Here is a 26,650-nt window from a genome sequence, read left to right as displayed (position 1 = left end):
ATTATTAAGAAATCATTCACTGATAAGACCCCTATATGACCTCCAATTAAATGCTCTAGCAAAATTACTATAATCTTTAGTGCAGGATCAGCCTATAAATTCCCAGGAATCAACACTGTAAAGGATTGAGCACTTCTGCTCTAAGCGCTCTGAAATAAATTTTTACCCTGGGACACATACATCATCAGGAGAGGAAGTTGGTTACACCACATCCTCAGACCCACAAAGCAATCTTCCAACTCAGAGCAAGGTCTTGATGAGGCCTTGACTCCACACTTAAACATAGCTAACTAAAATAAAAACAAAATTTATTTTCTAGTGCTTGTTTGTTACTTATTGCAGTAACAACTGAAAGCAACTAGAAAAAAACACACATTTTACTGTTCCTTACTTTTGTATATTTGCCAGGTTTTATTGTGCAGTGAGTTTCTCTTTCTTATATGGTCATTTAGACTGTTATTTGCAAGAGATTTTTTTTACATGGCAATATAGAAAACAAAATGAAGTGTTAACATTTTCAGGAGCACTGAGAAGCCTAGCATTTAAAACTGACATTTGGTACTATTTCTAATGCATGCTCAAAGAATCACAGAATCTTCTAGGTTGGAAAAGACCTTGAAGATCACCCAGTCCAACCATTAACCTAACACTGACAGTTCCCAACTACACCAGATCCCTAAGTGCTCTGTCAACCCTACTCTTAAACACCTCCAGGGATGGGGACCCCACCACCTCCCTGGGCAGCACATTCCAACGCCTAACAACCCGTTCTGGAAAGAAATACTACCTAATATCCAGTCTCAACCTTCCCTGGCACAACTTGAGGCCATTACCTCTTGTCCTGTCACTCGTTACTTGGTTAAAGAGACTCATCCCCAGCTCTCTGCAACCTCCTTTCAGGGAGCTGTAGAGGGCGATGAGGTCTCCCCTCAGCCTCCTCTTCTCCAGACTAAACACCCCCAGTTCCCTCAGCTGCTCCCCGTACGACCTGTGCTCCAGACCCTGCACCAGCTCCGTTGCCCTTCTCTGGACACGCTCGAGTCATTCAATGTCCTTTTTGTAGTGAGGGGCCCAAAACTGAACACAGGAATCGAGGGGCGGCCTCACCAGTGCCGAGTACAGGGGTCAGATCCCTTCCCTGTCCCTGCTGGCCACGCTATTGCTGACACAAGCCAGGATGCCATTGGCCTTCTTGGCCCCCTGGGCACACTGCTGGCTCCTGTTCAGCCGGCTGTCAATCAGCACCCCCAGGTCCCTCTCTGACTGGCAGCTCTCCAGCCACTCCTCCCCAAGCCTGTAGCGCTGCTGGGGGTTGTTGTGGCCCAAGGGCAGCCCCCGGCATTTGGCCTTATGGAAACTCCTGCAGTTGGCCTCAGCCCATGTTGTCTCCTTTAACATTTTTAAATACACAGTACATATTTAAGCTAGAAGCACTTAATTATTTGCACAGGTCATAATACCAAGCCATAAAACTGGCAACACAAAATAAAATGCATATGTCTTCAAGGAAAAGACTTGAGGCTCTCCATGTTCCCTGGGCTTCTACCTTCACACCTTGTGGTTTTGCTGCAGGTTTTTGATGCTTTCAGGATGGTCCCCTGCCGCTGTCCTCCTCCTCAGAGCCCTCTCCTCAGCAACTGAGTTCAATGTAACTGCATGATGCTATCAGATAAAAGGCTAATACCAAATTCCAGGGCCAAATGCCTAGGAAAGACTAAAAGCAAAGAAGACAGCAAGCCTTAGCACCTGTAATTCAGCTAGCAAAATATTCATTTTATATATCAGTGATTTTCAAACCTCTGATTTTTGTAGACCTAGAAAATTTCCAGAACAGCCTTCTGTAGAATATAGGTGAACTTTTTTCCTCATTTTTCTTCCATGTCTTAGAAGTTGTTCACAGATCCACTCCCTTCCACCCTCCATAGTTCAAAGATCACATGCTGAAATTGAATTAGAATTACAATTCAACTAGAATTAGAATTTAAATTAGAAATTCAGCACTCAAACGAACCATCTTTTAAAAAATAAAAATAATTAGAGTTTTAGAAAATAAGTTTGTGAGGAAAAATACAAAACACATACATAAGATTTCTTTACTGTGTATCAGAAAGATTCCACAGAGGTGTCCAGCTACTGTAGCAAACATTTTAACTTTCTCATTTCTCAAGGCCAAATCCTATGCCACAGTAAGTTCAGATCTCAATCTCTTAGGGCCTTAATGGACTGCTACTGAAAGTCAATGACCAAGTCTCATGTCAGCTGACTTTGAGATGGCAGAACGGGAGAGTGATCAAATCTCTCTCCATTCCTGTTATGTCTCCACCAAGTAACTCCTTAAATCTTCATGGCAAACTGTTATTTTAAGAGCCAGATGTCTTAAACAGGCACACATGTGCTATGAAGCAGATATTCCATGTAGACGAGTCCAGGTCCTCCATGTTGACTCTGACTCATGCACTCCCTACACACCCTGCTAGGAAACTGGCGGCAGTTTGAGATATCTGATGTCCTTCTGCCAGGTGTTTCACACACATGTAAACGTGGGGAGCGCTATGACAAATTAAGTAAGATCTCTGCAATAGAAGAATAAGTATACCCGATCAGAAGAAATGAAAATAATTAGAACAAATAAGAAACAAAAAGCTTAGTACGCAGCTTTTATTCATAGGAAGAAAGCAGCCATAGCTTAGCCCTAAAAACTAGAAAAAATGATATGTCTGTCTCTAAAAAGATTAGTTTTCCTGGAGTTCCTGGAATTTCTGAAATATATAAGCATACAGTTACTTTTGCATAAATGTTCACATTGGTCACTTATTATTCAATTAATCTGTGTTAGTGGTTAAGCCATCATAACTGATTTATCGTTTTCAACAGTCTCAGAATTCAACATTCCACTTCACAAACGATGAACAGAAAAAACATAGGCAACAAAGTAAAAAGTCCCTGAAAGCTGTTTATCAAAATAGTAATATCTGAAGATGAATTCAAATATATAACATCTGCTGCCCTGTTGAGAAATCCACAGCTGCATTACAGGCCACATACATTCCATCAGGATATCTGCTGAGATGGGGGAAAAGAACCCTAACTCAACAAAGGAAGGGGGGCTAAAAAAACCCAACAGTTTCCCCTGTAATAAAGATATTAATACAGACATGGCACCAACACAGAACTGAAATTCAGCCATATTCTTGAACACAAGATAGAGATTTGCTGCCTATAGCTGCAGCCATTCTTGCCACAATCAGGACTTTGCTGGCTGGGGCTAGATCCTGTTGCTGTGACTCATACAGGATATCACCACGCCACAGGAGAAATCCTGCTGTGATCTACAGTCTGTTCAATGTAGGAGTATTACAGTAGCTCACAGAAATTGTTCTGGGGCCCTTACAGATGCCAATTAGTACCTTCTATGACAAACAGTTCAAGTAGAACTGACTAGGGCTACTCATCTGAGTAAGATTTTACAGATTTTACATCTGTACAGATTCAAGAGCTGGGCCTTTACATTTCTTAAGAAAAATGCATTTTCTAACAGATAGTAGAATACAGATTATAAAATTGTATGACGTGTTCTTAAATCTCCCCAACAACTAGTACACTTCCAGTGTTTCCTTTGAATGCCTTTGGTGCTTCTGCAGAAGGTAGCATCTCCTCACTCCACTTCCAGTCCTAAATTTTCCTATGTGCCACCTCCTTCTTAGGACCTACCAACACATCCTTCCTTCCTCAGGCAGGATCTGACTGTCTCTCACTTGATCACCAAGGATCCCTCAAATCATATTACCAGGCTTCCTTGCTCTCCCCTTGCAGAAAAGCTGGGGCTCTAAACATCTCCCCTTTCCCTATAACTCTCTCTGTACTTGGGTCTGTGTGCCTCTAGCTCTTCTCCATCCTATCTGCACTGCATGCTTTCCTCATTCACTTTATTCAACCTTCCTCTTTTCCTATTTAGGAGATAAACCATTCAGGATGTCAATTTTACTGGAAGGATTATAAGATCTGAGATAAAGATCTGTTATGTCAAAAATGCTAGGACCTGGCACCAACCAGCTGTCTGACCTACTGTAACGTTTCCCACACTCAGTGCACAATGGGCAAAGGAAATCCAGGAAATAGAACAAAAACATTAAGAAAAAGCCCAAATTTATTAAGATAAAACTCTAAGATTAAGAAACACATAGCTAGGGTATATTCACAAGGCTACTAAAACAGTCACTGGAGCTCTTATCAATTAAGCTGGGCCAGCTTCAGCCCAACAGGGTTGGCTGTTGCTCCCAGGGGTAGTGTCCTGATGCACAATGTCCAGTGGATTAAGCGTTTCACCTTGCTGCATCCAACCCCAGAACTTCTCAGTTCAGCCTTGCAGTGCCCTTATGAAAGAGCAAAATCAGATGTGCCAGGGCCAAAGTTACAGCAAGGTGCAATGGAATATGTGAACACTTTGTTAATCACCATTAATAATGCATGCTAATATGCTAAACAGGAACTGTAGCAGCTTTTGTCATGTGTTCATACCTGTTGCTCAGCAATGGAGCCTTTGATAAGCACAGGGATGGACAGTTGTAAAGTAACATCTTAAACCACCACAGCTAAACTTGCTGCCATTGAACTGGGGTCAGTGACCAGAAGCACTGTCTTAACTGGCCAGATGCCAGCAGCCTTTGGGTAGGTTGCGTACAGGTTACTGAGCTCAGATTGTCACTCCTACCAGTCAAAGTCTGTTTGTGTAAAGGCACGTGGAAGTTGAGCATGTCTGCTTCAGTAACTATCCAATCAAGGACCTTTTCGATACAAAAGGGGATGATAAGCAAAGAGGGAAGGGATAAACAAAACCACACAGACACAAACTGATATACAAGAGATAAACAGAGACAAGGCGAAAGCCCTCCAGTTACTAATTGATGAGCTATTAAGAAAGTAACAGCACATGCATGAGGTCTGACTGCGTATTCACTCACAGTTCTCAAGTTGAACTAGCCAGTGCGTACAGGCTCCAGGACCTGGCACAGGTGTCAGGTGGGCAGAGGGTTCATGCTGGTATTTGGGGGGACCCACAAGTGTGGGGTGCATGTGGTCCATGTGTCTGTTTGCAGAAAGTGCTGAGCTACACCAGCTGGCAAGTGGGGGACCCATGGGGTGGGTAAGGGGGTCCGTAATCTGGGCAGGGGTGCTGGGCAGACAGAGGGGCCACACCAGCGTTTGGGGGATCCACAACTGAGCATGTGCTTTCACTAGTGAAAGTCAATCCTTACCAAAGAGGAGGAAGAGGACTTGGCTGTTACGTTACTCCTGGAAGCATTATGTGTGGGTGCTGTTGAAGAAAGCGCCTTCCTATGGCAGTCTGTGTAGCCAGCACACATCCTCTGTGTGTGTTTGTCTCTGGGGTGCATGTTTAGCCTTGCTACTGGTTGAACCTGTAAATGGGAAAGCAGCAGCCATGTCCATCGGTCTGGCCCTGGGCTGGGCTCCAGCAGCTGTGTAGGAGGAATTGTCAGGCTCTGGAGCTGCTCAGTTGCTTGTAACATCCCTTAACTGCTTAAAGCAATATATAGACAGATGGCATTCAATCCTACAGTCGTATCAACATTTCTTAAATAACGGGAAGGTCTTCTTTACATGCCCCAAACTACAACCTCCCATTAAAAAAAAAAGTAATCCATGCTCATAGATCTTAGCTCACTGACCCTGGAAGGCTGCTGAAGATTGTGGAACAGAACACAAAAGCGATTCATCTTATTCATTCCAGCAGAAAGATAGCAGTAATTAAAGGTACGCCATAAAGATGAAGATCAGCCCACGCTTTGTTTAGCCATCTAATTATAGGACTGTTACATGCATTAATCTTTAGTTGAGAAAAAAGTTTAGTAGGGAAGAGGTATGGAAGCCAGCAAATTTCTAAGGTTAACTTTCTTCTCCAGGTTTTCTGTTTATCCTTCAACTATATTTCCCCATGTTCTGCATCATTTTCAAACAATCTATCTTATCAATTAGATATCTGAATACCCACATATGTGCTTTGAAAGCACGTAACAAGACAAAAGGTTAAATCTTAAGTTCAAGCAACAGAAGGTTGACACCAGTTTAAATGGGATCAGAATATCTTATGTGATTCACAATTTATTTTTTTCTTCTCAGTTATTCTTGATGTGCGCCTTGCTGCCTCTTCAAAATAATTGCTACTATGGTTTATTATTTATATGCTTAGTTGTCTTTGGAGGCTGTCCATCTCAAGTCTTAAGAAATCTGATCTTGTTATTCATTCTTAAACTTTCATGCTTCAGCATTAAATTGGCTTATTAAACAATATGATGATAATTACTGTGGAACTTAAAAACGTTGATCTTTTCATAACCCTAAAAAGTAAAAAATTAATTTAATGTATTCACAGGAATTATGGGGAAAATTATTTCTGTGGTGACAAAATTATGCTTTATGTTTACAAATTTAGTATAAACTACAGAGAGCCCAACTTTTAAACACCTGCCTACCTGCAATAACTTTCTTCAAGGTCACAAAACTTCTACAATAAATTCTTCAAAGTTATTGCACCTTGTATGCAAAATAACACTATAATCTTACAAGTTGGATAAGGAATTTAAGAACAAAAAATGCCTTTAGGGCACCTAAATCCTGGAATTCTTTCCATTAAAATCAGTGTGATTTTTCGTGTAACTAATGGCTGCTAAAACTGGCAAGAATTTGTAAAGCTGAGGCCAGAGTACTACAACTTTTCATTTTGCTATTTGGCAGGTGGGGAAAAATTCTGTCATTCCATGGAAACTGACAGATCTAATCATATGTGTAATTTCATATGGCTTTGCTTACCAACAAAACACTTGAGCTACACGATTTTTCTAAGCTTGTATTTTACTTTATTTGCAGGATTGACACTTTGACCAGTCAGAATGAATTAATGGGAAACACATGGACAAAAAGTTGGAAAAAAAAAAAAAAGTAGTCCTGTTGTGTAAAGTTTCTTTCATTTTTAATTTATGAAAACAGTTGACATCTGAAGTTATTAGCAGCAGGTCATACACAATAACAAGAGCACCTACAAGCTCCTTCACTATCCAGGACCTTTCAGCAGCACATGCTATAAAAATAAAACACAGCAGTCCACATCTCAAAGAGATATTAATTTCTTACATATTAATTTCTTACATCTTAAATGCACTATTTTTCCACAGCCCTATGCTTTATTTTCCTAATAAATTCAATTTTAAATTAAAAGACTATGAACTCCCCATTGCCTTTACCTCACCTAACTCTGGTCACTGCAGAGAACAGGCCCCTTCTCTCCTGAAGGCACATCTGTGTATGTGTTTCCACCAAATGCGGTATTACTGTAGCTCCTCTGAACTCCCCCTAGATTTCCACTTTCTATTACAACCCATCAACTATCCTGAGAAGTTTTCTCATACTAAAATTAATTGAAAGGTGCATTCAGCAGTATATTTTCATGCTCAGCAAGCTGACTGTAGTTAAGTATGGTATGACCACAGAGAAAAATATTTTCTCTCAGTATCTTTTTAATCTAGGCTTGTCATATGCTTCTGTACACTAAAAGCCTTACTTTGGCTTGCTCCCAGCCCTCTCTTGAAACAAAGCCTGGTCTCTCTTTGGTAGATTACTTGTCAGTAAGTTAGAATACATGTTCAGATCCTGGAAATGAGGCTGGTTATTTCCTCGTTTTTATAAAGGAACCAGGAAAACTCATGTGCTAGTTTTTATCAAAGTCACTCTAAAATGCTGACTTTAGAATGTTGTTCTGACTTTTCTAGTGAACACCTACCACTGCCTCATCTTCCTTCAGAAACACCTCACCAAAGCAACCACTGAAGTTCACCATCTGTGTGCAGTATAAGGTAGACCACATAAAGAAAATCTGAGTAAAAAAAGATTACATTACAGGAAGAACAAGGACTTAAAAATACTAGCTCATTTTACATTCTCATTGTTCTCCTTTGCTCCCCCTGCTTCTTTTCATCTTATATTTCATGACTCAGTTGTCTCAAGACCTTAAGAGTTTCACTCAGCAGCACTGAACATGTTTCTTGGTAAAGATAAATCATAATCATTAGCACTTTTAAATCATAAAGAAGCTGCACTAAATTGATGCATGCTGTAAGTGTGCAGTGGTACAGCTTTTACAGAAGTAGAAATAAGTAAAATGTACTTTATGTTTAGTGTACATGTACTAGTGTACACTGTGTACATGTACATTAGTAGAAACATACTAATAATATTCAGTGAATGTGGAGATCTCAATAAATAAAAAAGTGAGTAAATTATTACTTTCAGATAAAACCAGAAGCTTTATAAAGCTAACATACATTACAAAATATTTGGTTTTACAACATAAATAGCATTTTCACAACAATCAGATACTCTTTGTTGTCTGGCCTTTGAATAGAGATGCAGGATCTTTTGCACAGGCCATAAAGTCTTTTCATTTCTGTTATCAGCCAGAACTGCAGCCACTGGGGATACTTACACCATGCAATTAAGTACAGTAAACTGATCTGTGAGCTCTAACAAAATCCAAACCAAAGCACAGTGCTAGCTTGTACCTTGAAAGCAGATCCTACTGCCTTGGATGCAACATCCCTTTGCTAATTCTTTCTGCAGAGGTGCTACTTTCTCCAGATGGCATGATGCTGGTTAAGCAGGTAACAAAATTTCTGACATGGCAATATGTAGACACAACCAACTTCGCTCTGAACAACTAGCTATTAGCTGAAGGGCTCTCATGAAAACTAACAGCCCTGACCTTCACGCACTGATATTAGTTTGCCATTTGTCTGAGGAAGCCGCATCCTAAAAAAAGTGCACGAGGAAAGTAGTCCTTATGCATGTCCTTGCATTTTGAGGGCCAGCGCTTCTCCACATTTGCCCAAAGGGAGTTATTTTTTAGCATGACTCTGTGTGATTGACAGAGGCTAATTAAACAAATATAATCAAGTTGAACATGAAATGAACAGTTTTAGGGGAAGATCTTTATGCACGGTCCACTACAGGCCACTTACTACTTTGCAATGATTTGGCATTAACTTAGATTTTGGGAAAGTGTATTAAGTCAAAGTGTCTCTGACCACAAAGCCTTTTAAATCATTAAGAGATAAATGAAAGACTATACAATTATCAATTATGAGCATTAAACAAATTCTTATAATTTCATGAAACCTACATAAAAGTAGGAATATTCTTACATTCTGTATATTCTTAAATTATATAAAATTCTGAAGTCTCCACATTAAGCCTGCTTGATGTCCTCTCTAAAATCTACTGCGTTCTCTGCTACAGTATCTCAATTTAAAACCATTGTTATGGTCACTACAGTTAGATATGCTCCAGATGAAGAGTTTTTGTGGTTAAAGTCAAACTGAGCATAATGAAACCTCTCATATTTCACTGAAAAAAATGCATACAGAGTATGACTCGCATTCCTTTCCCTGAGCATTATAATGAAGAAACAGTTATGAAAAAATCTGTCATTCTTTGGCAATTCTTGTCTTCTCCCTGATGATATTTTTCAAGGTTATCCAAGAGAGATATTGTGCTTACTCAGTATTTTCCCTGTACCTCACTCTGCACTGACACCTTTGGTTTGCAGGAAAGATGATATTCAGAACTAACTAGGCAGCTGTAGATCTAAATACTTGAAAATATTTTTGCTTTAAAAGATAATCTGAGCCTGCAATTTATAATGCTTAAAACTGCACTGGTCTTTTAACTATGTGCTGGGTATGAGAATCAAACATGATGGCTCAACAGTATCTAGTACAGCAGTTCCATCTGATTCTGCCATGGACTGCAAGAAACTATAAAATGACCACTCTCTATGGCCCTCTCTATCTTATTTTCTGTGATACGTTATATTTTGTATCACTGGAAAAGAAAAGGTTTCTTTGACCAAAGTCCATTTAAAATACTGTCAAGTTAACCAGTTGCCTGGTTTTCTTTGTAAATTCTTCTTTGCAATTTTGCCAGAATAGCATAGGGCTTTTATGGAACAGAGCAGCCCTGCATCTGATGTTTTTGTGAAAACTTCACCAAAAACTAAGAGAGATTGGAGGAAAATATATAACAATGGTGATACTCATATTTTTAACTCGTTATTTGAAAAGCTGCAACTCCTCACATAAATGTAAAATTATATGCAGAATGTTGGTAGTAACAACTGGGACATCAGTTCTGTGATGACAATTTTTGTTCAGACTCTGCAATAACATGAAAGAATGAGATACACACACACACACACACACACACAGATTATCTGTTCTGCCCCAAACTGTAAAATAGCTTTTAAAGAAAAAAAAGACCACAAAACCTTTTTCTTTATACAATACAGATTTTGCAGAATAACACTTAAGTTCTCCTTTATTAACCAATCCACCTAAATAAGAATGGGGATATTATGTGAAACATTAAAAATTATTCTGCCAGCCTTCCTCATATAAATGATTTTTCTTCTAAAAAAGATACATCAGCAAAAGAACTATTCTATCATTTTGAGTTTTGAATCTTAACGATAACAAAGTTAGCTCATGTTAAATTGTAAAAATCAGCCCAGCTCTAGACTCTGTAAATATAAAGGCTTTTATGAAGTCCCTGATAGCTTTGTGTAGCAAGTGAGAATTTTAGAAGGCACAAATGATTTATGCTATTTAATTATGCACATGAAATTCTGGTCCCACTGAAATCAACAGGCAAACTCTCAATGATTCTTTGAGACAACATCATGTGTTGCTTTGTGACATGAATAAATATGGAGAGGTATTACCCACACTGATCTAACCTTGCAAACATGCAAGCAACACAGTAACTCTCCCTCACAGTACTATCAGCAAGTACTAGCTGCAAACTTTTTCAACTGCCAAACCTATTTCTTCACAAACACTGTGGCCTATACTTACTACATTCTTTGTTAAAATAACCAAAGCGTTATTTTGCTGGTGAAAATATATATTTCTCCTTAATCCAAGCATTTATTTGAGATAGTATTTGCACAAGACACTAGAGGGATTAAGTATGTTTAAAAATAATATTTCATTCATAGTTATCCAGACCACATTGTCACCTGATTTGTTTCTGTTGGGGAAAAAATGGCATGTTTAATCTTCGTTCTCTCAAGTCTACCAACAGGAACAGTCCAATACCTCACCAAGAACAAAACACAAATGTCATAATGCCCTTCTTCCAAAAATATGATCCATCCTCATCAGTGCCTTTGACAGAATCTCCAAATCCCACATCTGAAGCTCACCAGGAGTCACAGCTAACTGCAACTTCACACAACAGAAGCTGCCTGTAAGAAGCATAGGCAGGAGGAAAAGCAGTCTCTTCTGGTGACATTTCTTCCTTTTGGGTGCCCTTCCAGGCACAGAGCTATCGAGGATGCTAGCCAACTCGGAGGGCAATTTCCTCAAGGAAGGAAAGAGACTCCTTGCTGACTGACCTCCATGTGCCATCCTCCCCTGTGAGGCAAACTTCCCACCTAGCAGACAGGGTGTCTCCCTGCCTCTCCAGTCAGACATGTCCCCAAGATTTCATGAAAATGCAGGACCTTATCACCCAAAATCTCTGACACTTGATACTGTGATGATAAAATATACTCTTTCATCACAGATTTATTTCATTAGAAGTTAGCCTGGTAGTAACTCATGCAATGGTCCCAGCACTAGTAATCAACTGTTCTTCTGACTAACACTGTTTTCTAAACAAGACAAGCAGTTAGCTATTGCCTCTCACTGGCAGATGTCTCCTGATAAAAGTCCAGCTTGGATATGGAACTAATGTAAAGACCACACATGATGCTCCATCTGTCAAAAATCTATCGGAAAGGGAACCCTGATGGACTACTTACAATATTAGATAACACTGGGCCTGGAAAAAATTATATTCCACTAAAAGGAGGTTTTAAGACACAAAAGTAGTACCTACCTTAGTGCTACTGTTCCCTCAGGTCCCAGAAGGCGGCAGGCTCTGGCTTCCCTGATGAACTGCTGAGCCAATGCACAACCAGGAATTCAGGCAGGGAATTTCATAGGGCAAGAATCATAACCTTTACGGAAGCATGATCTAGCCAGTGGACCTCATCTGCACAGTCAGTAAGGGTGTCTACAGATTCCTTCACATCTGGAATGGCCCCAACTATATATATACCTGTCCAACTATGTGGCCCTGAAGTGTGCAGACTCATTCTTACATGCATATAAAGGAAAACTGCTTAAATCACACAACTATAGAATAATTTAGGCTGGAAGAGACCTCCACCACTAACTCCAAGGTTAGATGAGGCATCCAATTCACATTTATTTTCCTATAAACTGCAAAGGAAGACAAAAGACTTATTTCAATTTAGAAACAGTTCAGCAACTGCTGAAATCATGTGTGCCATATAAAACACACAATTCAAGTCTTTAACCCATCAAGAATATTACCAAATTGCTTGTGTGCAGTATTGTACATTACACCTTGCTCCTTACAACTTGTAGCATGGCACCTGCTCCTGAACTTACGGGGTTTGTGTAAGTTATCCAGAACTACAGGGAGACATCTGGACCAGCTCATTTGGAGCAGACATGTAATAACCATCCCATGTCTGGTGCCCATATTAGCTCAGGCATCACCACAAGGTATTGGATTTTGTTCAGTAGGCTTACCAACACCAAACCACAAGGAGCTGTGTGTTAGAGAACCACATCCAATCTCTCCATCTATTTATCAATACAGCTGGACAGAGTTGCCTAAAATAAGAGTCTAGGCCATTATGTTTGTCTAAATAACGAGCTTACATTATACATTTCAAAGTAATATCTTTGATGGAATATAAATCCCTCTAGAAAAAAAAGCACTATTTACCCACAATCATATGACTGTTTCACCAAAAAAAAAAATATATACATGGATATTTTAGGCCAGAAAAGATTGTTGTCATCTGCACGCTGCACACATAACCAAGAAAATTCACCTCTGATTTCTCTATCAAGCCTATAATTCTTCCTCAAGTTAGATGTTTCAGAAAGATAGTCTTGATTGTAAGAGAAGCAACCCAGCTGTTAGAAGATACTTTAAGTACTTTAAGAAGTGTTTCAAATTTCAACTGTTATTTTATTTTCAGTTTCAATATTTCCATTTCTAATACATTTTGGTGCATTAACATGCCTTCTACCATTAATGATTCTGCTCAGCTGCCAACATTCACAGAGCTCTTTCACTCAGGGTATATAATACTGATTTGATTTTGCATAGCACCTTTCATTCAACTATCACAGAAAATCCTAATGAGTATTTATGAGTGTTAAGCTCCCTATAGAAATATCCCCATTTTGCAGATAGGCAAACCAAAGGAAAAGACACTAAAGATCACTATGTCCAAAGGGATGGAAACATGGGAACAAGATGCCTATGCACTTCTGGGAAGGCAGGGTCAGGCAAGCTCTCCAAAGACACAGACTACGCCTGGCCAAGCCAAAAACAAAACCCTCATCGTCAGATTGTTATGCCTGTGCTTCTATAGCAAGACTATTACAACTTTAATACATTATTTCTAGATATTGTTTTATAAAGTTTAGATGCACAACTGCATTTAAAACAGCTCAGAAATGCGCTACAAATTTAATGTTTCAGTTGCATTAACAGTACAAACCATCCAACACAAGGAATGCAACAGGTTTTACACTGCTTAAGCAACTGGCTGTTCTTACCCCATTTCATACAATGAGACACTTTAAGCCTAATGAATCACAAACACCAATATTCACAGCAAGCCCAGATTCACCTTGGCAGCTGTGGAAGCTCTGGCCTATGGCAGAGACAATGAAGACCTCAGCCTGACAGTTCAGTCCCCAGTGACTCCGTGTCAATGGAAGCATGCACACTCAGGCGCTTCTTTTTACATCAGTCACTTCTTTTCACATCTGAACCTGGGAGGAAGGTTTTTTTTCTGGCTCAATGAACCCTACTGAGTAGATGAAAGAACTTAATAGGTTTTCTCCAAAATGCAGCTAATAGCTACCAGAGTGTCTGAGAGGAGCCTTATTAGGCACAGACCTCTTACTCTCACAGCCTTATGTCATACGATGCAGCAGGTCAGATCATAGTAAGAGACAGAAAGTTAGTGTTTCCCATCCCAGCAGATGGGATTGCAGAACCAGAAAAAAAGAAAGTAAATTCTCAGTACATTTATATAACCTCTCTTACACTTCCAATCTTATTGCTTAAGCACACTGGGATGTAAAGGTTACTGAGATTTTTACTACTATTTTTGAAGTGAGGGATATTGGCCATTCATGAAAGCCCACTTTCTGCAGCATGAACATCTGACCTCCTGAGATTTACTGGCCTCAGAAAATCTTCCGTATCTTTGTTAAAGCATTTCTAAAAGTTCTCTAAAAAGTGTTTCTCCTGGACTAGAAGAGACATCTTTCCATTATGTTTCCATTAAGAGTTTGAATATCACTAATAAGAAAACTGAACATCTACTCCATATCTTGATTAACTTCATTAACCTACCATATGCTTTCATAATATTCTATTACAATCAAAGAAATGAGATTAAAAAAATCTCCTACTTCCAAAGTTCATTCTACTCAGGCACATTAGACGTATCATTTAGAAATTTAAGACAGACATTTTAAGATCCAGCCAATAAAAGTTGTTTAGGGACACTGAAACAGCAACAAAAATACTCCCTTAACATGGCTTAGATAAAATAGAAAGTCTTCTTTGGAGAAAGCACATTCTGGAAGGCTTTGGGGTTCCAGGATGGCAGCTTATTAGCTGAAAGCAATTGTCACGGCTTTGAACTAACACCCTTCTAGCTCCTGAGAGCTGTTTTGGCTTTCTTGTCTAATAAAGGCATGATTCACAGAAAACATCTTTGACATTTTCGGGCCATGGAAGAACCAACCCTAGGACCATGACTAGCTAACATACTTGGATGAAACCCTAACCTTGTTGAAATACATAGGAATTCTGCCTTTTATTTCACATGATCAGGATCTCACCATGCTACCAGAGCAACAGTAAGCAAACAAGAATAATTCAGTCTTTTTACAGTGTTCTTGAGATCACAGCAGGAAAAGACAATTTTTGACTTGCATCATCCAATTCTCAGTCTATAATATCTAACCCTCCACTACTTTTGTGATGTATATTAAAACTCCCACTAAAATCAAGGACTTATATTGATATAAAATGTGAGCAATGTTAGCATAGAATGCAAGTTCTTATGTCTTTGCTGACCTGTGTAGTTTATACAAGTAAAAATTAACTTTGCGGGAGTCATTCAGTAGTCCAGCATGCAGTTCCTGGCCGTGTGCACCCTAGATATAAGCAAATCTAACCACCATTTGCCTCCTGAAGCATTTGCTGCTCTGATATAGGAAAAAAGCAAAGGGAAGGAAAGGATGAATCTCCTACGATATAAATAGAAGGTGGCATTGCAGGGACACAAAAACCTGAAGGATTTAAAGGACTATTTTGGAGAGGAATAGAGTAAGTCAGCTGTTATCAAACCTTTCATATAAAATCACGTCCACGAGTTTCTTACATGTTGTACTACAATCTGGTATCTTGTCTGTATACAATATAGGAGTGGCTTTGGTTCACATCATAAAGTAGGAGTGCTTCTACTGCTATTCATTGAAGCACATGACAAAACTAGGGCCTACAAGTCTCCATATGAGGCAAATCTACTACCTGATTTTTTTTTTATTTTTTTTTTTTTACAGAGAAAGCAGAAATAGTTCCACAAATCCCCCACTCTCCTCCCAAGATTATATATGTGTGTGTACATACACATATTTATATGGAAAAGGCAGGTTTGGTTGAGAAAAACAGAAATTACCATTAGATCAGCCAGAAGAGCCATAGTAGATTCAGATAAACATTCAAATAATGCAATATTAGCTTGGCTATATAGTCATGCTTTCCTTCATGCTCCCTCATCGTGAACTATCCAGACATAATGGAGAGAGTTGCTGCACTATAAATACACAGTCTGTCTCAGTAAAAACAAACAAAACCCATACTGAGAATGAGCAATAAAAAAGTTTGACAATAAAGTATCCTGAAAACATGAGCCAAATAGAAAATTATTAAGACAAGCCATTCATCAGCTTCAATTTTATCATTCTCCCCAAGCCATGACACGAAGTCGTATAATCTTTTAGTTTTTGATGAAATCCAGGATGGTTTCTCTGGCTGTTTTTCAGATCTCTGCTGTGGCTCATATTCTCTGTTTTTACAGTCCGATCATTATGACTGATAGTTCTTCTAAAAAATCTGTGTAAAGCAAGTTATATTCAGCAACAGTCATCCTCTAGTTTTTGCACACAATGAGCTTGTTTAATCACAGCCACATGGTTTTACACACAATGTATGTGAAAGTGATTTTAAGTGCTTTTTAAACCAGTTCTATTGTTTGTTGAATCTCAAATTGTTTGGGGTTTTTTTGTTCAGGAAAACCTCACTGCATCTAGAACAGTAAGAAATGTATGAAGTAGGATCTGTAGACATTTTCTGTGACATTCAGCTCATTGATGTTTCTGTCTGGAAAGATCATTTCCTATCAAAATGGGATTTCAGGCACAGGAACTGTAGAAACCTGCCCAACTGCAATGTCCATGTAATTACATGTTCAAAATCTCAGCTTTTGAAAACAAACTGCCCCAAGATCTTGAAGAAAAAAAAAAAAATCTTGAAAACTTGAACTTAGTGCTCATCTCAACAACCTCTGCAAATACCTCTTCCTCCTCTGTCTACATTCCATATTGTGAACCAGTATGTGAGGGCTAGCGCTTGGCTGGAACATACCCCCAGGACACACTACCCACAGCACATTCAGAGCCTAAAAGGCAGAAGTACAGTCAAGAAGCAGTACAGACATGAATATAACCATGCTAAGGGCAATCTTTTGGTGCAATGCAGCTGTTTCTAGAGCTTTTAAGTTGTTTGCAGAGTTCAAAAGCCACAAACTTCTGTAGAATAGTAGGCACAAAAGCAGATCAGACCCCTCTTCTAGGGCCCTTTTACTGCTGCACGGCAGCCTCTGCTGTCACTACTGAAGAACTGAGTGTTACTCCTACCACGTTTTTTCTCTTCTAAACTGCTAACCCTGGCAAATGCCAACACCCAGCCTCACTATTTCTTGTGGATTTACTAAAAGACAAGAAGGAAAACAGTGTTATGATTAATGCTGCACATACTTCTAGTCACACATAAGACCCACTTCTACTTATTTGGATGAGAGTCTCCCTGCTACTTGTCCAAGGCATTATTTGCAAAAACTCTTGCCTCTATAGAATGATCAATGTCTGTAGTTACTGATAGAGTAATGACCCATCTTCCTCTCTATCTACATGCTGCCTTCATACCATCATCATATTCACAGTCCTGCAGTTGTCAAGCAGTGAACTGCATTTGCCCGTTACACTTTTGTGAAAAATTGTAAAATGTGTCAGACTTTCTGTGAGTTTTCTGTATAGCACAGAGCTACTGAATCAAATGCAGACAGGCACAACCCAAGATTATTAATATACAGCAACAGAAGAATCCACACAATAAACATTACTCAGACCTCCAAGTACCAAGTCCAACCTAAGAAGCCCCAAGCCCCTCCGTACTAGAAGAGTTTCAGCCACATGCTCTTGGGAATATGGGTATTCCAAGACACAGTCTCATGTTGAAGGGCAACATACTCCAGTAATTCCAGAGCAAATTACTCAGAAAAACCTTCCAATCCAAATTTCCATAACATCAGCACCCTCTCCAAGGGCCATCTATGTTCCAGACTGGTTTAACCAGCCTCTCTCTCTTCCCCCATCTGAATTCATAGCTTGCTGCAGTGGAACCATCCTTCTTTGCTTTTTTCTTTTTCCTGCCCATTCTCCCCAGTGGACATTTCAACTGTAAAGTGAGAATAGCTAGATTAAGAAAGAAAGTTTGGAATGGAATTATCAAATCTATCTCTTCAGCCGCAAGGTTTAACAAAAGCATATTTAACCTGAGGGTGATGCTGATACTAGCTTCTCAAAGAGTTTTAAGCAATGTGTTAGGGCTATTTCCAAAGCACTCAATATTCTGGGCTGAAAATAACCTCTTAAGATCAAACCTGAAAACCAAGGATGACAAGCCTTATTCAAAATGAAACTGTGTCTAGTAACAATTATAATAATCTGTAAAAATATAAAGAGTTTTCCGTGAGACTAGGTCTATAAACTCTGGAAGGAAGGCCTGCAGAATCTAAAGATCACACAGCCCATCTTCTGCCCCAGGTTCTCCCCTTGAACTTTGCCTTCCCTAACACAGGGTAAATACCTAGTAACATGCACACTGACAAAAATGGTCATAAAAGATTAAGTAGTCTCAAAATTCTTTGGGAGAGTAAGAGAAACAATGAACTTCATGTGTCATGAAGTCATGTCACAAAGCACAAAAATGCATTTGTATGTTATGAAGGCAGCACAAGAATACATTGGTAAAACTATCTAGAAAACATTAACAGAAAGCTATACCACTCCCATCTGGTTCCAGGCTCTCATAGTCTAATTCTGACTCTGTGATAATCTTACCTCCTTTACAGGATTATATAATGTATACAATGCCACATCTCAAAATTCCCCAGGGGGGAAAAAAAAAATCTGAATGAAAAAATTCACAACATTAAGAACTAAAATAAAAAAGAACCACAGACTCAGCTATAACCTATTTTCCATTACTGTTTTAACTCTACAGTCAATAGAACAATGATAAACTACAAACCAGAGTTCTGCAAAACATAACATTCCTTGTCCTTAACCAGTAAATGCTCCTGTATGTAATTTCATTGGTATGCATATTGTTTGCAAGCTTGGATTGGAAAAAAGTGACTTGTGTCTTTCTAATACAGCCTACTGAACTATGTTCCAGCAACCTACGTAGGTCCTTGTAGATATTCTACCATGAGCAGCAATTAATGAGGCCATGTCACAAGAGAATAAAATTGAATTGGAAAAAGAATGGCAATAAATTCAGAATAGGCGTCTGCAAAGTAATTTGAAAAGAAATTTCTTCCTGGCAAAGAACGAAGCAGGGGTCATAAGAAGGGTTTGAGGAAAGCACTTTGGCAACTGAATTAATACAAAGTGATTCTACTGCTCTAAAGTCTACAAAACGTATTAATAGCCAAGCCATTACTTCCCAAGAAGAGTCTGTTAGGCCTCTGGATGTTTATTATTAGTATCTGCTAGCCATTTTTGTACCAGGTTATTATTACCTGGCCAATAACTATGACATCAAGGAACTGCCAGACAGAGATTTATTGTGTGTGCAAGTTCATGCTTGTTCGGTAAATTTCTTGTAATCCCTTTGGGAGTATGGTGTCCGAGTATGTACCACCAATTCCACATATTTTGTGTGTCCAAAAATAATGTTACAAATTCCAGTTTCCATAATACCAAAGTTACAACTGTGATAGCAAACTGATATCAGATTTCTTTTATTATCATTAGAGCAGACAATGGCCTCCAAAGATAACTTTTAATATATTCACTTTCAAAGCCATGTATATTAGGATCATCATAATAAGACTGTTTGGGCTGAGAAGGAAAAATATTTTAACAAGTCATGGATCTAGTGGCCAGTACCAGCTGCTGGTCCCAGGCACAGACCCAGGCAGTGGGACTCCATGATGTCTTTCACACTACCAGAAGGATTCCAGGGGCATTTGTGGCCAAGGTCAGCTAGCACCCTCTGAGGCATTTAGCTAGTTCAGTCTAGAAGCTCCTCCCAACTAGGCAGTTTGGATGCAACCATCTCACAAACAGTTTAACACCTGCATATAGCCAGCTTACTTTCGCTGGCGTCACGGCCAGAGAACAGGTCTTTGCTTCATTCCTCTCCTAACACAGGCATAGGAAAAAATATATCAGAAAGAAAAATTTATGCAAGTATGGTAGCTAAGCATTCATTCACTTGATATATACAACTTAATTATCCACCATTTTCAAGAAACTTTTGATTGTGCTCACTAGTCTTCTGTGAGACAATGACAGATTACATAGATCTGGAATGGTGGTAACTTCTGGGTTCAGAGTATTAGTCTGTTTTCAAATGGAAGCAACAGTTCACCTAACCTGCAAGTACTTCAAAATGCAGTTTCAATCTTTGTAAGCAAACTACTCCATACCTACCTTTCCTTTGATATGTCTGTTTGAACTGATTTGCTTACAGTATATCTTCTGTAAGCAGTATTTAACATCATTTTTGCAGAGCATCATACTTTGATACACAACAAAGACAAATCATTTAAAATGCATCTTAGAGAGGCAAGAATTAATCTCTTCATTTTCCAGAGTCAAAAGATGGGAATGCTTCAAAGAAATATCACCGTATCTTTTGGTCTTACTATTCTATACATTATTTGAGTTTATTTCCATTTACAACACTCAATCATTTATCTTTTAAAAATCAACTTACTATATCTCATGCTTTTTCTGCCTTTTTTTCTTTTTTCAATATTTCTCTTTTGTCATATGCTCTTTTTTCCACATTCCCTTCTCCCCTTTCTTCCCTGTTCTTTTTTGTCCATCATCTGTGATTTAACTTCTCCTTCCTACAGAAATATAGTCATAAACCAAGCCAATTGTTAAATACACAGTAATTTATAGCAACAAGTACACACCTGCCAAGTCTCAGACACAGTACCATGTTTATTCAGTTGACCTCCAACAATCCTACCGGACATCTATGTTTCCAGAACAGCACAGTTCCATGATGCAGCCCGAGTACAGCAGGCTGCCTCATACCTTAGATGCCAAGTCCATTTAGCACAAGATCATGCAAAAGAGAGAAGCTATAGCAGCTAAGTTACATACACTTGTGTGTTCCAAGGAACACTTCCTTTGGAAAGCTTGTTTACTGCAGAAAAATGCTGCCCCAAGACACGGCGCTACTCTCATCCCTCTTCATAAAGGAATATGTTAGATGTACATGTCATTACAATGACAAAACATGCCAAATTTCATATTTGAGCAAGAGAAAATATATAGTGTCTGTGCAGAGAGAAGATGCTATCTAAAAATATAGGTAATGGGATCAAGTCTACCTCTAGGCTAGAATATGCTTCCTTAACAATCCTGCCAACTTGTATGAAGAAGGGCAAGCACCAATACAACATAATTCTTGATTGAGTTTCCCAGTACACAGGAAAATGGCTTAATTATCCTAACAACTCTGAGAGCTATTCATTTATCTGTAGCTTCTTACACACTGAATCCTAACAAATAGCAAGTAGAAACTTTTCAGTAATGGCAAACAAAAATTGAGTAACTGGAACTTTTTTAAATTACAAGATACCTTTTTGTGTATTTCCTCTGTATTTTAATATGTGATATTGCTTTGTTACTTTGAATTACACAAAGGAGAGAGAAAACTCTAGTGCTTTGCACTGCAATTTTACACATGCAACTAGATGGATGGGCAAGTAATGGCACTTTTCATTTATACATAGCAAAATGTAAGTGATGAAATTAATTAGATACAAACTTGTTCTTCAACAATAGGCAACTGATTACAGATAAGCAGAGCCATTTATTCAGACACATTCAGATGGAGAATGTGGAAAAAAACCCCACCAACTCTATTACTGTTACCACTATCACACCAAATTCTATGTAAGTGAAGTTTTTTAACTGCTTCCTAATTAATCTGCTTTGATAGTGGTTTAAATTGGCAAAAATGAAAATTACTTTTAGAATTCCTCCTTTATTGAAAGAAAGTAGTGTGACTATCATTGGAAAGCTCTAAAAAGCTTGTTTTGATTTCATATTCACTCTGAGCTAATGCTACAGATCCCAACATAGGTCACAGGCATCAAAGCACAAACCCCGGCTACTTTTGAGTTAGAGAATTAAATGCCACTAACCAATTGTCAGAACTCGTAGGCTAATGGCTCCCAACCGTATCAATGCTTCGTTGAAAGTGTCCTGCATGTTTTACAGTCAGAGTGAATTACAGAAGTATTCAATTTCAACAGGTTCAAATTTTAGCACTTTTTACTGACAGGTTTTAAAACCGTAGCACTGGGATGCTCAGCCCAACTGTCCTCGTGAAACAGCAAAGAAGAAAAATTCATGCAAAAAGGAATTTTTCTTCTTCCTCTCTAATTGTCTTTAAAACTAGCTTACATAAAAAGCTACTTACACTATATTTTATATCTCTTGTGATTTAAAAAATCTGGTTTGTTACTGTATGTATCTGAAGTGTATTTTGTTGAAGTGACAAAATCCTAGTTCCACTGATTGAGTAAGAGTTTCATCATTTAGCTCAGGGGGGTAAAATTAAAAACAATGTAGAAAACCATGTCCTTTGTTTCCACTCATTTTAATCGGAGGAAAATGGTCACGCTTCCAACAAAAGAAACAATTGACTAAAATTCCAGTGGGGTATAAATAGTAACGAGATGTTGATATAAACGGACACAAGAGAATAAAGTGACAACTGTCTTACAGTCCTCATGAGACTTTTCAGACACTTTTACACAAAAAGGTAACCCATTGCCTCATTTTCCACAAGTCTATTTTCCTGAAAAGCTCTGCTACATCATTACATTTCATTGACAATGTTCCTCAGACACCTAGTTTTGCTATTTTGCTATATTTGTCATATTTTTTTTAGGTACTGAAACATGGAGAAAAAGAGAACAATACCTTCCCCAACATGAAACACAAAAGAACTGAGGAAATGATTAAGGATGACTGATCCTTCTTTCCTAGGTCTTCTGGTCATTGAATTATTTTCAAAAAATACCAAGTACTCTTTGTAATATTTCTATCATCAAAGCACCAAAGTAGGAAAACTGAGTGATACAAACATGTTCTCTACTGCTGCAGATAAAAGACTTCCGGTAGCTCTGTATTACAGGATATCCATCTCATTTGGCTTGCTGCGCAAAAGAGAAAAGCTTGATTTTTAAGAAAAGGCACCCAAGCAAAATCATGAAGTTTAAAATCACTGATCCTGTAATAAAGTTCAGGAGGAAGAATGTAATTTCATTTATATGAGACCACTCTAATCTGAATATTGCAGCAATAAGTTCAGTCACCAGCTACACTGGAGCTGCTCTTGGCAAGATTCACTTATATGAAAAGCAGTCACATATATACACCCAGTACTGAACTGTGTTATGTGGAAATGGTTAATGGTGGAATAATGACTTCTTGCTATGCAGTTAGACTGAAGTTCCAACATGGAAGTTTAGAATAGCATTTATTCTCACAAACTCCACAAAAAGTGGACACCTAAGAGCTAGTAAAACTAATGGGTAGGAAAACAGCTGGGCAAAACATCTGTTCAGTAGTTTAATTCACTAATGTTGTCAGCATTTCACCTTTCTATAAAATCAACAGTCCACTTACTAAGAACCAAATTACCCAGAAGTGGGTTATGTGTTACTCTGTAAAGATTAAGAACTTTTCCTTACAATGTTTTTATTTTAAAACTAAAGTATTAACTAAAACTAAAGCACAAACTCAAGCACTGTCTGCTATTTCTAGTGGGCTTTGAGAGTGTACACAGCTCTGGTTTAAAATATCTATAAAACTTCTCTAAGAAGATTTCTAATTCTTGAACTATATTTGAGTAACTCAAAGGCAGTTATCAGTTAACAACACAGGAAGTAATACAAAAATTCTGATGGCAAACGGGCATCAAGGATGGTCCTCCCTAAATCCTGATAGGAAGATCCTATTTGGGACATCTTCCCACATCCATCACACTGCAGCGTCAGAAATCTTAACAACAAGGTTTTGGAGAACAGATTCAAGTCCTTTTAAAGGTTTTTATGTAGAACTATAGTCTAAACATTATCTAACAGGATACTCTACTGAGTCTTCCAGCTGCCTTCTTGCATTTCTGTTCTCCTTAGACGCTCTTTGCCAGGCTCACACAGAGGTCTGAAATGCCTTAAGGTGTCTAAACAGGCACAAGATGCCTACGCTTTCACAGATTAATACTTTTAGTCTCTGATCTTGCATGCTAGAAAACGATTCACAATTTCCTCTTTGTTCCAATACCACAAGATCAAACATGTAGACTAAAAGTAATTGATCTGTCTATAAAGCATAATGGCACCAAATCAAATGGAGGCATCATCACTAACTAGGATATCAAGTTCCTCTTATTTCCACTACATTCACTATCATAGACAAGACTGACAGTATGCTGTAAAAAAAAAAAAACACACTATTCATGAGAGCAACCTCTAGGTTTCATATTTTTTATATCATGACTTCGTCTGGTTTCAGTAACTTTAGTGGGAGTTTTCACTGATGTTCAGCATTTCAGATTTTTGGCTCATAACAAGTAGCAGTCTCCTCCTGCTGTTCCATATGTGTACTTTACTCCTTAATCAAAATTTTCACTTTTCATTTTCCCGTTTTGCCCCCAGAGAGGTACAAGGCAATTGAGAACACACAACCCATGAGATGTGGCTGAGGTGAGCATCCTGTGTATGGCACAGCTATTTTGTGTCATACACCCAGCATTCAAAGAAATGGAAGCAGGACATGTTGAAAGAGGGCTTGGTCCAGGAAAGGTCCAGCAATGCAGTTAAACCAGTAAACAGTTTCATTGAAGTGACTAGGACCTACTGCCATGTGCAAGGAACTCACACCACAGGTGACCATTAGGGATAGAGGTCAGAACCCCTTAACCACTTGATGGTCAGCATACACTTCAGTGTTTTGTCAGAGCAGGGTTTGATAAAACCATACTTCACAGGATTAAATTCAGACAGCCCACCTTTTATAATCTGATTACAGAGCTTCCATAAAAATGAAGCTCTGTTCCAATTCCAGCAAGTCTGTATTGGGCAAAACCATTCCTGCACATGGAACAAAATAATTCTAATATGTTGAACTCTTGCATCAGTACTCCTTTTCCAACTTTCATTTGGATTATTGTTGCAATCCAACAAAGGAGCAACAAATAAAATATGTTTCTATGCCAATAAAATAGAAATTATATATTAGTTTATTTTCTGAACTACTATTTAAGTACCACAAATGTTCTTCTATGAGGGTGTTTTTCTGCGCTCAGGACAAAAATCTAATTGTAACTCATGTTTCAAATTACTAAAAATTGTCTTATAATTACCTTCTAACAAGTATTTTGCTAGAAGTACATTTACTGGCAACACGAGAAGTACATTAAAATGTTCCAAACTTGAAAGACCCTTTGGCTTCATTATAAAGCAATTTAAGTTACATTCAATAGAAATAAAATTTTCTGTTTTAAAGGAGCTTTCCCCCCCACACTTTCTACAAAGCAGCACAGAAACAACTAAAGCAAAAAATGCACTCTTTCTTTCTATCTGGACACTTACTTGGTTTCCATCACATGGATGAGAAGCACCATCTACTTACAGAAAAATAACAGAATAGTTGACAGTGTATTGATCTAGAAGCAGGGTAAGGCAGAAAAAAAGACAAAACCTTTGCTGACAGAATTTTATCGAACTATATATAGTCCTCTCATCCTCAAAGCATTATGAAGTGTAAGTCCACTGCTACAGGTTATTTTGTAGTTCATATTACGCAGAACGCTACACTGAAGGAATACTTTTGTCTGAATACTTTTGGCTTTAAACAGTAAAACCAGTTTTATTTTTTCATAACCACCGCACAGAACAGACTAGCAGTGGTTAATGACAATTAGTCTTAAGTGTCAAGTAGTCACAGCTATAATAGCAATTCCAGATCTGCAGAACAGCTGCACGCGTATTGAATCGAAGCACAAGCCCTAACAATGGTTTACGTTAATATGAGGAGTATCTACCATGCACCCAAGCTGTTGGCAGTACTTTTGTTTCGAAGTCTACCTCACTAGTGATCTCATGTCTACCCGATGGAGCGATTTATTTAGCAGCGAGTTGTGTTTGCACTCAAGGGAACAGGGCAACCCCCTCGCCGCCCCGATCTGCCTCTCATCCTTTCAGATAACCAGCACACCACCATTTTTCCCTCAGACAAAGGTTAAGGAAAACCCAACTTCTGCGAAAATGCAGGCGAAGGGGAAACTTGCCGGGGCGGAAGAGGCGAGGGGGCGAAGCCTGGAGGCAGCCGCTCGGCAGGGCAGGGCAGGGCTCGGCCGGCTCCCGGCCGGCGATGGCAGCACGTAAAGTCCCTCGGACCCGGGAGCAGACAAAAGAGGGTGGTGTAGCAGCTGTACGGAGCGCGGCAGCCGCCGGCACGCCAGCCCCGCTCCGCCCGGGAGGCAGAAAGTCCATTTCTGGCTGGATAAAACCCACCTACCCGGCCCCGCTGCCACCCTGCTCGCCGCCGCCCAGGGCGAGGGCGCGTCTCCCCGTCCGCCTCCCTGCCGGCAGGAACGGCCGGGGCCCGGTCCCCCGGTGCCAGGGAGGGCTACCGGGCTGCGGACGGGTTGAAGTTTGGGGGCGATGGGTAGATCCGCCGCCCCCCCCACTCCCCGCCGCTTACCTGTGGGGAGGCGCGAGGTGTCCGCAGCCCTCACGGCGCAGGGAGCTGCGGGGCTGCGCGGCGCCCGGAGGACATGGGGCTTCTCCGGTGAGGTGGCGGCTGGCTCAGGGCGTGACAGGGCGGCGGCTCCCCTCGCCCTTCCCCGGCACAGTCCTCGGAGAGAC

The 26,650-nt window shown here is 39.3% G+C and overlaps 1 protein-coding gene across 2 annotated transcripts in view; it reads right to left on the bottom strand.

Annotated features, from left to right (window-relative positions):
* The window catches only part of TMEM200A (transmembrane protein 200A), a 58,838-nt gene extending 32,194 nt beyond the window's left edge, over positions 1 to 26,644 (bottom strand). For both annotated transcript variants that reach the window (XM_026845905.1, XM_026845906.1), the window contains exon 1: positions 26,487 to 26,644. The gene's annotated coding sequence lies outside the window, so the exon portion shown is untranslated. The remainder of the gene's footprint in view (positions 1 to 26,486) is intronic.
* Between the last annotated feature and the right edge of the window lie 6 nt (positions 26,645 to 26,650).

Source organism: Athene cunicularia (assembly GCF_003259725.1).
Source record: "Athene cunicularia isolate RWA chromosome 3 unlocalized genomic scaffold, athCun1 chr3_part1, whole genome shotgun sequence".
Lineage (NCBI taxonomy): Eukaryota > Metazoa > Chordata > Aves > Strigiformes > Strigidae > Athene > Athene cunicularia.
The sequence above is the reverse complement of the archived record's forward strand: the minus strand, read 5'-3'. Positions and strand labels throughout refer to the sequence as shown.